At 40.2% G+C, this 13,921-nt stretch overlaps 1 protein-coding gene across 1 annotated transcript in view; it reads right to left on the bottom strand.

Annotated features, from left to right (window-relative positions):
* Positions 1-4,026, bottom strand: part of INPP5F (inositol polyphosphate-5-phosphatase F) — a 52,083-nt gene extending 48,057 nt beyond the window's left edge. Inside the window, exon 1 of the mRNA XM_054206417.1 lies at positions 3,996-4,026. The gene's annotated coding sequence lies outside the window, so the exon portion shown is untranslated. The remainder of the gene's footprint in view (positions 1-3,995) is intronic.
* Between the last annotated feature and the right edge of the window lie 9,895 nt (positions 4,027-13,921).

The following is a 13,921-nucleotide window of genomic DNA, read 5'->3' as shown; positions in this document are numbered from 1 at the left end:
CTTTGCTATTAGACAGTAGCATGGGAGGCCTGAAAGCAAATCCTACAGTAAAATCTGAGGCAGAAAAGGCCTCAGCCTTTTCTATGTCCTTCATCACAGGGTTGCCCACCCCACACAGCAGTGGACTTACATTTTCGTTAATCATCTTTTTGATGCCAAAGTAACTACAGAAGCCTTTCTTGTTACCCTTCGTACTCCTTGCCAGTTTTTAATCTAGATGTGCCTTCTCCTTCCTATTTTCATCCCTGTGTGCCCAGGCAGTGCATCTGTATTCTTCCTTGGTAGTCCCTACCCACTTACGCTTTCCATATGCTCCCTTTTTGCTTTTGAGCTTAGTTAGGTTTTCCCCATTCAGTCAGGCTGGCCTCCTGTTATGCCTGCTGGTTTTCTTGCAAGCTGTTTTTTTGCAGACAAGACAGACTGGTTTGCCTGTTTCTGTAACTCAGATGATTCTAAAGTGTTTCTACTAATACAGGAATATGAATAATAAATCCATGATGCTATACCCTTACTGTCTTAAGTCACATCCATTGATAAGAGCTTCTCCAATATTCCAATCATATTCTTTAATTTACCTAATCTTTCACATATTTACCAACCTGATAGCTCCCCAGCAGTGTGAGATGGTTAATAAACTATGATGCAAGAAGAGCTGTTGAGTGACCTTCCTCTTCTGAAATAGTTTTTTTTAAAAGGCTTTTGTTGTGCTTTATATTATGCGTTAAACAGACACTCTGAAAAGCCTGCTTTGAGAAGGAACCTCCTCAGAACAAAAGTAACACAATAGGCTCTTCTGGTTGGCAATATAGCAGATAAAAAGAGATTTGTTTGTGACAGCCAACAGTTGCCACCAGAACACTTATGAAATACCTGTAAATGCACTTTCCCTATTATATACTTTTAAAAATACTTGTATGGTATGTTTTATAACAGAAAAATGCAAAACCACTGGCATGAATATTAGCTTTTGGCAAGAAAATGAAAACTTTCTCAAGAACAGGGAAGGCAGTTCAGCATAAGAATTTTTGCCTGAATTTATTTTTAGCTTGCTTTCCACTGGAATAACTTTTTCATATGGCAGCTGTAGTTGTTATCTCTAAAGGAAGAGCGACTCTGGTATTTCCTCGTTTCCCATGAAAACCTTTTACTTGCCAATGGGAATATTTCCATTGACTTCATGAGTTTCACTGAGCACATAGGAAAACAATAACATTTTCCCTTCAAAGCCTTCTGCAATATATTATATTGCTGCAATATACTCTATGGCTTATGGGTAATGTATTGATTTCCCTGAATTACACTTACTGTTAAGATCAAATCAATGAGACCATTTGCAAAAACAAATGAGAATGTTTTGACTGCCTACGATTCTTTTATTCTACAATTACAAATTTCACTTTGCTGACTACCAACCTAGTGCAATCACATATGAAAAGATTCCTGACTGTGTTGTTGGTCTGCCTTCATCAGTTAAAATACTATTTATAGTATACAAAGGCCACACGTAATTTGTAATTTCTCCAAGGTAAATGACAGGCTGCTCTTCAAAGCCATTGTAAGAAAATTCACAGCTAATTTAAAACAAACATTATGTGCTTTTCCTCATCTGATCACCTAGGCGTGCTGCTTTTCCAGTGGTTTTATAAGTGTATAGAGTAGACCAGTTCAGACACAGAAAGTCCTTTACCAAGTAGATTGTATTTTTTGCTCCACAGCCCCATTTCAGTCTTTTCGTTGATTAAGGGCTGATTAAGCATTAATCCCATTTGCCAGAAAGCATCAAGGAAATCTACACAGCAGATTCATTTTTCCCAAGCGTGGGCTTTTGCACATTTGCCTTACAAGAGACTTTCCTTTCTAGACCTACGTTTGATCAAAGGAAATTTCAGTGTAGGTGTTTCTAAAACAGGCTTCCTCACAACCATATGTGTCTTTATTAGGGTGGCATGAGGTCACAATTTGGGCTTCTGTGGAAACATTTCCAAGACAACTTTGTTGTCTTGGTGGTTATAGCTACAAAACAGTATTTAACTCTGTGTCTTTGGAGTGGAGCAGAATAAATTTAATAAAAAATATGATGGAAATCCATTAGCAACTCATTGAAGATATATTCAGAAAAATAGGATTTAAAAACAGTCTGAGCAAGTTAATGGTTTTATTACCCTTTGGGAGAGCTTACCTCCCTTTCTTTACTTTTAATTTAGTTAGGTTTTTTTAAGAGCAAAATACTTCACATTTCAAAAAAAGACCCAAGACTTCCGCTTTTAGAAAGTATGAAAAGTAAAATTTTAGGATCTCTGGAATTTAATATGTCTTTTAGAAAAAAAAAAGTTTTTCTGATGGTCTTTTGCCAATTTGAATCAATTTTGTAAGTAGCTTTCTTGGATGTTGCTTTATTTACCCTGATTTTTTTTTCTATTTTAATATTATAGAAACAAAAAACATCCAGTTATCTTTGTAATGCTATTAGGGTTCATTGAATCTAGCTTTTTGCTCAAGATTTATCATACGTTCTGCCACTATTTATGAATATGACTACTCAGTTTCTTAGTACTGAGGCAATTTTATAGTAAAATAGCAAAGTATATGTATTCCATTCTTGGCATAACATAAATTTATGTGCTGTGAATACTGTTGAGGCTGAGCATCAAATAACACCTGAAGAATAGCAATAGTTGCCAAGTACTGAAGTGTTATACATTTCTGTCACTTTTCACCATTTTTGGCTGTCCTATGAAAAATAAATGTATTAGTTATTCAGTGCAAAAATCTCTTTCAGCTGAATGTGATGTAAATAAATGCAGTAAAACTCTAACCTTCCCTGGGTTTCTTTTTAAATCACTTTTCTCTTGCTCCCCATTCTCATGGAACTTATTATTTTATACAATATTTATTAATTATTATGCATTGTTTACATTAGTATTGTGCCCAGGAACCCTAGTTATGGATAAGGATCCCCCACAGTGATAGGTACTGTACAAAGCTAGAGCATAATGTCTGTTCAGTTCCAGAGATTTAGAACCATTACAAAAGACAAGGAACAATAACAGAAACAGATATTTAAGGGATGGAACATAAGATAATGAGACATTATTGATCAGGCCTGGAAGCCAGTGGTCTCAGCACCCCAGGATTTAAGCATTACCAAGTTGAGATGGAAAACATACTTTAGTACTCCATTCAATTATTACATTTTTAATATGAAATACTTATATTCTATCACTTTAGTTGACTTCATTTTCTATGTTGTGACTAACATGCTTTCAAAATAGCATATGCACTTACATAGTTGCAGCAAAAGCCTATGCAGTAAATTAATTTGGGGTCAAATTCTCCTTTCCTTACCCTAGAATATGTTCCAGAGGGAACTTTTCAGAGTAAGGTTTGACGTGCTGTGACATTCAGCAACAATACTGCTAAAGCCAGCTTAAATAATCATTTCCTCCTTCCCAGCTGTGTGTTTCTATTCCTGTACCCTGCCTGCACTGTATAGCCACAAGCATTTGTGCAGCATATTGTGAACTGAATTCAGGGAACTAATGCAGATGCAGAATAACCTACTAAAATACTGTTTATGAAACTGGACTCCAAATAACAGTAACCAGAGTAACAGTACACTTACCTAGCCCTTATTGAACAGAAGCAGCCTAATTTTATAGGGTTAGGATTTACCTTAGTGTCACTCACTTGGCAATTCATTCTGAGTTGCCAAGCAATGCAGAATCAGATCATGTCTACATTACGAATGCACTAATGCCAACCATGCCTACGTTAGCAAGCAAGTACAACAGGAAAGGATTCGGAGAATAAAACAGCTGGCACTGAAGATCCAGCTTCTGCACTATGCACATTCCAGGAGCTTTATTTGAGATTAGATCTAGTTTTGTCCTACAGACCCCTTCGCAACTGGAGCACATTAGACGCGGTCCTGGAGTGCATCTTTTGGTTTTGTTTCATCTCTAAGGAACCCAGTTCATGTGGTCATCCATACTTACAGCAGCAGAGTCCCGTGATGAAACACAGAGGGTTCCATCCAAAAGAGCTTTTCCAGCAACTGTTCCATCACCTTCCCAAATGACATGAGCTGAAACAGCAAGAGTGGTCTTCTGTAAGCCTTGCTGTGTCTCAACCAGATTTGCCAGCACAGATATACTGGCTGAAGAGGTGATTATTTTTAACGCTGCTCGTGCAGTTACTGTAGCAGATGGATAGAAAGTTGCCACCTTGGACTTCCGGAGGGCAGACTTTGGTCTATTCAGGAGCCTGGTTGACAGAGTCCCATGGGAGGAAGTCGTGAAGGGCAAAGGAGTGCAGGAAGGCTGGACAGTCTTCAAGAAGGAAGTCTTAAAGGCGCAAGAGCAGGCCATCCCCATGTGCCGAAAAACAAGTTGTCAGGGAAAAAGACTGGCCTGGCTGAACAGAGAGCTATGGTCACAACTCAGGGAATAAAATGAGAGTTTATGGCCTTTGGAAGAAAGGGCAGTCCACTCATGAGGACTGCAAGGATGTTGTGAGGCTATATAGGGAGAAAATTATAAGGGCCAAAGCCCAACTAGAACTTAATCTGGCTTCTGCTGTTAAGGAAAATAAAAATGTTTCTATAAATACATTAGCAATAAAAGGAGGACTAAAGATAATCTCCATCCTTTATTAGGCAGGGGGGGAGAAGGAACAAAGTTTCAGACCAAGGATGAAGAAAAGGCTGAGGTACTTAATGCCTTCTTTGCCTCAGTCTTTAGTAGTAGGACCAGTTGTTCCCTGAGTACCCAGCCTCCTGAACTAGAGACAGGGACGGGGAGCCTAATGAAGACCCCATAATCCAGGGGGAAATTGTGAGTGACCTGCTACAGCACTTAGACAAACACAGGTCTATGGGGCCAGATGGGATCCACCCAAGGAGCTGGCGGAAGTGCTCACCAAGCCACTGTCCATCATTTATCAGCAGTCCTGGCAAACCAGGGAGGTCCCAGTTGACTGGCGTCTAGCAAATGTGACACCCATCCACAAGAAGGGCCAGAAGGAGGATCTGGAGAACTACAGGCCTGTCAGTCTGACCTTAGTGCCTTGGAAGGTTATGGAACAGATCATCCTTAGTGCCATTATGCAGCACATGAAGGACAACCAGGTGATCAGGCTCTGTCAGCATGGGTTTGTGAAAGGCAGGTCCTGCTCGACAAACCTGATCTCCTTCTATGACAAGGTGACCTGCTTAGTGGATGAGGGAAAGGCTGTGCATGTTGTCTACCTAGACTTTAGTAAAGACTTTGACACCATTTCCTGCAGCATTCTCCTGGAGAAACTGGCTGCCCAAGGCATGGACAGGTGTTCTCTTCGCTGGGTAAAAAACTGGCTGGAGGGCCAGGCCCAGAGAGTTGTGGTGAATGGACTTAAATCCAGTTGGTGGCTGGTGACAAGTTGTGTTCCCCGGGGCTCAGTATCGGGGCCCAGTATCAGGGCCAGTTCTGTTTAATGTCTTTATCGATGTGGATGAGGGGATCGAGTGCACCCTCATTCAGTTTGCAGATGACACCAAGTTGGGTGGGAGTGTCAACCTGCTTGAGGGCAGGAAGGCTCTACAGAGGGATCTGGAGAGGCTGGATCAATGGGCCGACGCCAATGGTATGATGTTCTACAAGGCCAAGTGCCGGGTCCTGCTCTTGGGTCACAACAACCCCATGCAGCACTACAGGCTTGGGGAAGAGTGGCTGGAAAGCTGCCTGGTGGAAAAGGAACAGGGAGTGTTGGTCAACGGTCAGCTGAACATGAGCCAGCAGTGTGCCCAGGTGGCCAAGAAGGCCAACAGCATCCTGGCCTGTATCAAAAATAGTGCGGCCAGCAGGACTGGGGCAGTGACTGTCCCCCTGTACTCAGCACTGGTGAGGTCCTACCTCAAGTGCTGTGTCCAGTTTTGGGCCCCTCACCGCAAAAAAGACATTGAGGTGCTGTTGCGGGTCCAGAGGAGGGCAATGAAGCTGGTGAGGGGTCTGGAGCACAAGTCTTGTGAGGAGCGGCTGAGGGAGCTGGGGTTGTTTAGCCTGGAGAAAAGGAGGCTGAGGGGAGACCTTATCGCTCTCTACAGCTCCCTGAAAGGAGGGTGTAGCGAAGTGGGGGTCAGTCTCTTCTTCCAGGTAACAAGTGATAGCACAAGAGGAAACAATCTCAAGTTGCGCCAGGGGAGGTTTAGGATGGATATTAGGAAAAATTTCTTCGCAGAAAGGGTTATCAAACATTGGAACAGGCTGTCCAGGGAAGTGGTTGAATCACCATCCTTGGAGTTATTTAAAAGATGGGTAGACATGGTGCCGAGGGACATGGTTTAGTGGTGATTTTGTCAGTATTACATTAATGGTTGGACTCGATGATCTTAAAGGTCCCTTCCAACCTAGATGATTCTATGATTCTATAATAAAACCTTATTGACATCCATACCCACTGCTTTCTAATAACACTCATGTTTAGAGAACCTCAACCTCTACATAAAGCTGCATTTACATTGCAGATAAACACATCAGTATTTAAGAGGTGTATGAAGTTCTAAGAGTGACACTGAATCCTTTTCTCCCGAGAGCAGAATCTCTAGCTGCTAGGTGATAATTTAGGTCAAAAACCACTATCAGCTTTTCCTTCATCTGTGGCTTGTGGATAAAAAAAGTCACGTATAGAATTTGCAGTCCTCAAGCTCATGATGTGCAGTTAAGTGCTGTACCAGTAATTAGAATTCTTATGACTCTCAAAAGGCTAAACCAGAAAATTAAAAGAACTTTATTGTCCTGTGAGATTATATGTTCTATACTTGAATAACTAGGATAGATGATCATTGCTATATACAGGCTAAAAGTGTTTATTGCTGGCTTTGCATTCCTTGTGCAATCATATGTAGGTCATTGTAAAACCTAGGGAAAGAAGATAGATGCGAGACTGAAAAAGAGACTGAAAAAAGGCTGAAAATCTGAATCCTTGTCCTATCTGCCTGGCCTTGGTTGGATAATGTACTCTCTACCTCACTATTACATATGTGCTAAAGATAGTATTTCCCTACCGTGCAGAGGTATTGTAGCCTTACTATATTGATACATGTAAAATGTTTTAAACTGCTATGGTGAAAGAGTTTTCGTTCATATTTATAGGCAGATAAATGAAAGCAAGCTCTAAATTTTATGGAAATAATAATAATAATAATAAAAAAAAACTGATGTAAGACTACGTCTTAGACAAATCAGGGAACTTTGTATTGTCATTGGAGTCAGTCAGGTTTTGCATTTGTGAAGGACAATGCCAGTGAGAAGCCGAGGTGGAATCAGAGCCACATGTAACATTTGACAATTACTAACATGCTTTTCACTTTGTTTGATATTTTAATTATGTTACAACATATATATATATTTATATATGAGCAATATATATACTGCATATCTATAATAGCTTTATGCCTTAAGTCTATGACTGTGTGTGATAAGTCAGAGAGCTGTAACACTATGACTGATATGTAGCTACACAGATAATTCAGCTTTACCTGAAGATGTTTCTGAGAAAAGGCTGAAGCCATTCCTAAACAAAATTTTAAGACATCCTAGAACCTACTTATAAATAGTCAATTACCTCTTTGCGGGAAGAGGCATGCAAAGAATTGCAAGGCACCATTTCATTTATTAAGGCATCATGGGCCTGCCATATACAGCATTACACCATATAGAATGTAGGAGGAAATAGATTTATCTCTGAGTAATTATTGAAGGGAAAAATTACAAGCATGTGTTGTTGTTGCAGGTGCCTACACTATGTCATCGATCCGGTAGGACCAGGTGGAGACTTGATAACCTCAGAGATGTAAGTACTGATCTTTGAAAACTAAGAGGCTCCAGAAAGCAGGAAAAGTATTTGGGCTTCTAATTTACCAGTATTTTCCAATGCCTGCAAAATCAATGGGAGGTTATTGCTTTATATATATCGATGAATCTGTGTCACCATCCTGAGCCTTAAAAAAGGGAAAGTGGGAAGACTCAAGGAATTTTAGATCAGACAGACCCTTTTCTTAAATGAAAAAACAATAGAAAAAGATAATCAAAATATGAATTTTGAAGTTCCCACAAGACAACGGAGTGTTAAGAAACAGTTAACATAATAAATTTAAGATTTAGTCGATGTATTTTTCTTCTTATGACAGTCTAGCAGTCCTGGGTGATAGTGTATATCTGCACTTAATATGACCATTGATCCTGTCTCGTGTTTTTCCCGTAACTATCTAAGGAAATATGGTCCAGTTACAATACCTCCACAATCCCATATAGTTGGGGAGTTTTTCTTGTTGAGTGGTTACTAATGGTCAATTCAGAAGTTTGGTACTGTCCTGTATCTTTACCAATGGCCCAAATAATGGAATAACAAGTTTACTTAGTAAATTATCAAGCTACAAGGCCCTGAAAGCGCACTGGGTATCAGGATACCATTATGAGATTATTGTGGTGAGTTGAATAAATTACCTGAAATGAATGAAATGACTGGCAAGAGAAAAATTTCCAAGAGGAAATGATCATCAGTTTAAATACAAGCCCAGGAACAGCTGGTTAATCAGGAGTTCTGGGGTAATCTTAGATCATAAATTGATCAGCCAAGCAGTAACAAAAAAATTAAAAAAAAATCCAGTTATACTAAAATGAATACACAGGAGCATTATACGTAAGACCTATGCAGTAATTCTTTTATTCTACTATAAGACCTCAGTGGGAATACTATATTGTTTGATACAACCGTTTCAAGTATTATCAACTGAAAACAGGCTGAAGGAAATCAACGGTAATCTGAATTTTAGAAGCTGTGATTTATGATTTGAAGAATTAGGATTCTTTAGACTAGTTTCTCATGGGAAACAGGAAGAGAGTCTTGAAATATATAAAAATTACTGGAAAGAGGGCTAGAATAACTGATTTCTTTGTCCACTGTCACTGAATCATACAATGGTTGAGGTTGAAAGGTACGTGTGGTCCAATTCCACCGCTCACAGCAGGGTCACTGGAGCAGGTTGCCCAGGACCATGTCCAGTGGGGTTTTGAGTATCTCCAAAGATGGTGACTCCACAGCTGCTCTGGGGAACCTGTGCCAGTGTTTGACCATCCTCACAATGAAAAAGTCTTATCTTATCTTTAAGTGGAATTTCCTGTATTTCAGTTTGTGCCCATTTCCTCTTGTCCTGTCACTGGATACTACTGAGAAGAGTCTGGCCCCATCTTCTTTTCTTCCTCCCCTCAGGCATTTATACACATTGATAAGATCCCCCCTGAGCCTATTCTTTTTGAGGCTAAACAATCCCAGGTCTTATCCCAGATAAAACAAGAAGTAGTGAGCATAATTGCAGGAAGAATGAGTTAGACAGAAACAGAATTTGGATAAATAATCATGGGAATAGACTGCTCACTGAAGTCAGCTGGGCAATGTCCACGCCTAGTGTTTTTTAAGCACAGGTTGGGCAAGACAGGAATGAGGGAATGTGATTTCCTGTTCACAACCTGTAATGATTTGTTGCAACCTTATTTTTTTAATCTCACTTGCTTTGCCCATCTCCACATTCCTTAACCTTCCTTTCATCCATCCCATTCTGTCTTTCCTCTCTTGTGCATATATCTGTCAAGTAGTAGCAGAAGCTCTTGTCAAGGTATAGCAACACCACAGAACTGCAAATACTTGCTAGCTAGCCAGAAATTGCAAAGTTCATCCTACCTAACCCTCTTCGCCTGCTGCTTTTCTTCCAGTTGCGTTCTGAGTCTTCAGAATGATGGCCTTAGTGTCATGTTCTGTGCTCAAGTCTTCTTGCCTCAAACCTGCCTCATTATAAATAATGTGCACATTGAACTTAAGCATACAGATCCACCGTAGAAACACTAGGATTTTCAAATTTCAGGCCAATGGATTCTAGCACTTCCTTAAGGCTGTAGATACTTTGTCAGAAAGTTCGGGCCATAGCCTCTTGATTTATTGTTTTAAGAAAAAATGAACAGGAAAAAAGAGAAAAAAGGCTGGCATTCCATTTTTCCACGCTCAGCCATGCTTACCTCTTTATAAAAGCAGTAGTTTTTGCCAAAAAAATCCCAGCCTCTAAAAGTGAGAAAATAAACATGAGCAAGTCCCCAAATAACTTTCCTGCTCAACTAAAAGGGGTTGAAACGAGGTTTCTGAGAGACCAGCTAGTGCATTATGCATGCAATTGTTCTGTTTGGCTGATTTGATTTGCCTCAAGCCTCATGTTAATTATAGTGAAAAAGATAAATACAGACTCTCTATTTAAATTTGATAACAATCTTAAAAATAAATGGTACTACCCTACTCTTAATCAAACACGGCATCCACAGGCAAATGCAATTTAACGCTAAGAAAACCAGCTGTGGTCTCAGATTTGATTCTCAGTTGGAGTATGTAATTTTAAGTAGCCATCTATCCTTTAGTTTTGTTCAATGTGTTTGGATTCAGCTTATGGAAGATAAAATAAAAAATTATGTCCTGCCACAGCAGTATAATGCCTATGGGAAGGACTGGGAATCAACACTGCTGGGTTATACTACTGATACTACAAATAATTTACCACGGCATTTGTAAATCGAGCAATAGGCATATGACCCATCCCTGTGAAGTTATGACTGGAAAGCACTTTGGAATCATATAAATAAAATACTAGATAAGTACACATAAGAGCATGCACAGTTCCCCGAGAGGGAAATTAGGCAAAAAATAATCCCCAACCATTGTGACAATAGAATAATTTATGTGGACAGTACTCCATTATGCAAAGACCAATTTTTGCTCTGTGCTTTACATATCCTGTTCTTACAGTCCTGTTTGTTCAAGAGAAGGCTGCATCAACTATTATATCAAAAAGATGGGAGCAACCCTTAGAGTCAGATGCTTGTGACTTCTTGGCAGCTTTTTTTGCTGACATAAGTCACTTTAAAATAGTATATGCAATCACTCCCTCTCAGGGAAAAAGTGGCTTGTATGAATTCTGGCCTGGCCTGGCTTTGAGAAACAGAAACCTCGACAAAAGAAAGGTTTAGTGAATAAGTGATTGTGATTTTAATGCCTTGCTCTTTTAAAATGAGTGTTTCAGAAATCAAAGTGTAGATATACCAATGTTGGTCAGAAGGGACTTCTGGTGATCATTAGTCCAACCTTCCACTTGAAGCAGCACTTTGTTAAAAAGCAGAGCTGAAATTTTATATTCTGCTAGTCCTTGGAAGCCCCACAGTGCAGCTGCCCGCTGCCATATAAGGAAAAATCACTCTGATACAAAGTACTGGAACTACTTGACTCCCGCTCATATTTTGTACTTTTGAGGTTTGAAGGGTTTCAGCCGTCTCTTGCTAGCCTACACTCATAAGAACACCAGTACTGAGCTGAAAATGGTGCTTTTCTGTCGTAAGACTGATACAAGCATTACCTGCTCTGGCAAAGAAGCGCCTACCTCAGTGACTGTCCCTGTTTCTTGTGCTGGCCTCAGGTGGGATTTTTTTCCATTCTTATATTCATATAAAATTGCTCAGTTAGAACAAGAACCTGGATGTCTTAGTGCTCTAGCAGACAGGAATAAAATCAAGGAAATCAAGGAGTTTTGTTTCTTTCATAGATTTTTTTCTATATTGAAAATATTCCTATATTTTCCTGTATTGTAAAAAAAAAAAAAAAACAACAAACCCAAAACAGTTAAACCTGGAACTGCTGCAACATGAGCTATGAGCTGCTGTGGCACGAATTGGTTGTGTCACCTTCTCTCTACTCATCATTCCACCCTCAGCCCTCAGTGCTTAATTAAAAGTATATTTCAAAGTGGCTGCTTTAGAAAGAGTCGCCGAGACCGTAAATTCTCCCCAGGGAGCCGGGAGGTAGCGCCGGGTTTGTCCGGGTGCTCGAACGGGGAAACCCGCGGCTGCGGGGCGGGAGGCGACGGCGGTGGCGATGGCGGTGGTGGCACCACCCGCGGGACTCCGTTGCCCTCTGCTGGTCGCTGGGGACCGTTCTTGTCCCAGGTTCGACGTCAAGTTGCTCTTGACGTCATACATGGAGACAAGAAGCGCACATGACGGCGACAGTCGGCTGGAATGAATGCTTGGGCTGTATTTTCCACTTGCAGTAATGCAACTGCATCAGGTGGCCCTGAGAAAGATAATTTTATCGCGGTATAAAATTACACCGCATATGCTGGTTTTAATAATAATGCTGTAATGGCCTCTTTATATAACTTGTGGCTGTATGATGAATGCTAAATTACCATTTACTGACATTGTTAGTTTCTTCAGCTGATTGGATTTTGCCATTATCAGCACACCATATAGCAAACAAAGTTAGTTAGAAACATGTTTCTTGGCTCAAGACCAAAGAACTTCGTCTTTTTAGATTTTAAATTTGAAAGATTTTCAGAGCTTGGTTGTGCCTTCTGCACATGACCTGCTAGAATCACACCTGAAATGTCCATGTGTATTAATACCAAATTTGGGCTTTTCTTCCTCCATCATGTACTCAGATTATGTTCCAACTTCTGCAAAGGAAGCTTCAGCTGTGCAGTCCTTGGGACAGAAAAGCCACCGGGGGGAACAGAGAAAATCGTAAGCACAAAAAGCTCCCTGACTTTCCTGCCCCTGTGTGACAGGAGTGTTACAGGACAGGATGCATCAGGAGTGGATTACACTGATGGATCAGGCTCTGATCCAAGAACTACTGGAGACTCATGCAGAGTTCCCAGTGGAAAAATTCTGGACAAAATGCAAAAATATCACCATGTGACACTAGGAGAATTTCACCATCTAGATGAAGGAGCTTGGATGGTACAAAATCTGAGTCGATAATTATAAAAATAAATGCTTTAAGCCTCCCTGTAAAAATCTGAGAATAAATGTTTTACGTTAATGGAATTAAGACAGTAGAGTAATTTGCTTGGAGTGGCGATTGTAAGGAACATGTCACTCTAAGCAACCAGAACCAGCATCATCAAGTTTTCTTCTTCCATCACCACTGCCTGCCACTTACATACAGATCCTCTGCTAAACTGGTGTCAGTGAATCTTCACAAGCAGTGTGTCCTGAAGTTAATAAACCACAAGCATAAAAGGGGCAGTTTGTACCTTTCAGCTGTTGCCCCAGCTGAGCCTCTGTAAATTATGCACTAGTGCATTTAAGAGCTCACAAAAACAAGAAAGCATGACTTACGGTAAATAAATAAAGTACTGGCTTGTCAGAATTCACAAATAATAAAGATGTGGCTAAATTCCACATTCCTCATTCGATAAAAGCACCAATTCAAGTGAATGACTAAAAGCTGTAAACCTTTTCTGGATGAATATTTATACAGAGCCTGGTTTTGTAATGGGCTGGTTCATTCCCTCCTATTGAAAAGCTAAGTCCACCATATAAAAGCTAACCTGTTAAATAATCTCAAAAGTAAGTGTTACTGAGAATAAGGTATTTGAAACTACACCTTCGCTCAGGGTTTTTCTCACTTTAATGTACCATCCTTTCCCTCAGCTAGGTTGTGCTTGGTTTCAAGCTGCAGGACATTTAAAAAATGCTGCCAGTGTGCTGGAAAAATTCAAGGCTTATTCTGCCTGTTTGTGCAGGCTTTTATCTCTTTTTAGAGATTGATGGATTAGGATTGCTGGTAGAGGTAAATTTTGGAATGAGGGTTAGAGTTGTGGTTATGGAATAAAGAGGTGCAGAAATGAGCCAATGGCTTTCTTTTTGGTTTGTAAACTGTAAACTAAACTCTCATCCCTCTGCTAGGGGATTACTGTCTTCGTGTAGATCCCAGACTGGAAATGGTTATTGGCTTAATGTGAAGCTTGAGAGTGTCATGTGCAAGTAAGGTTCTACAAAACCTAGTTTGGAAGCCAAATCTGAAAGTATCCTGGCTTTTAAAGTGCTTGATACGTCAATGTTGTTTGTTA

Source organism: Rissa tridactyla, chromosome 6, assembly GCF_028500815.1.
Source record: "Rissa tridactyla isolate bRisTri1 chromosome 6, bRisTri1.patW.cur.20221130, whole genome shotgun sequence".
NCBI lineage: Eukaryota > Metazoa > Chordata > Aves > Charadriiformes > Laridae > Rissa > Rissa tridactyla.
This window is presented reverse-complemented; position numbering and strand designations above follow the sequence as displayed.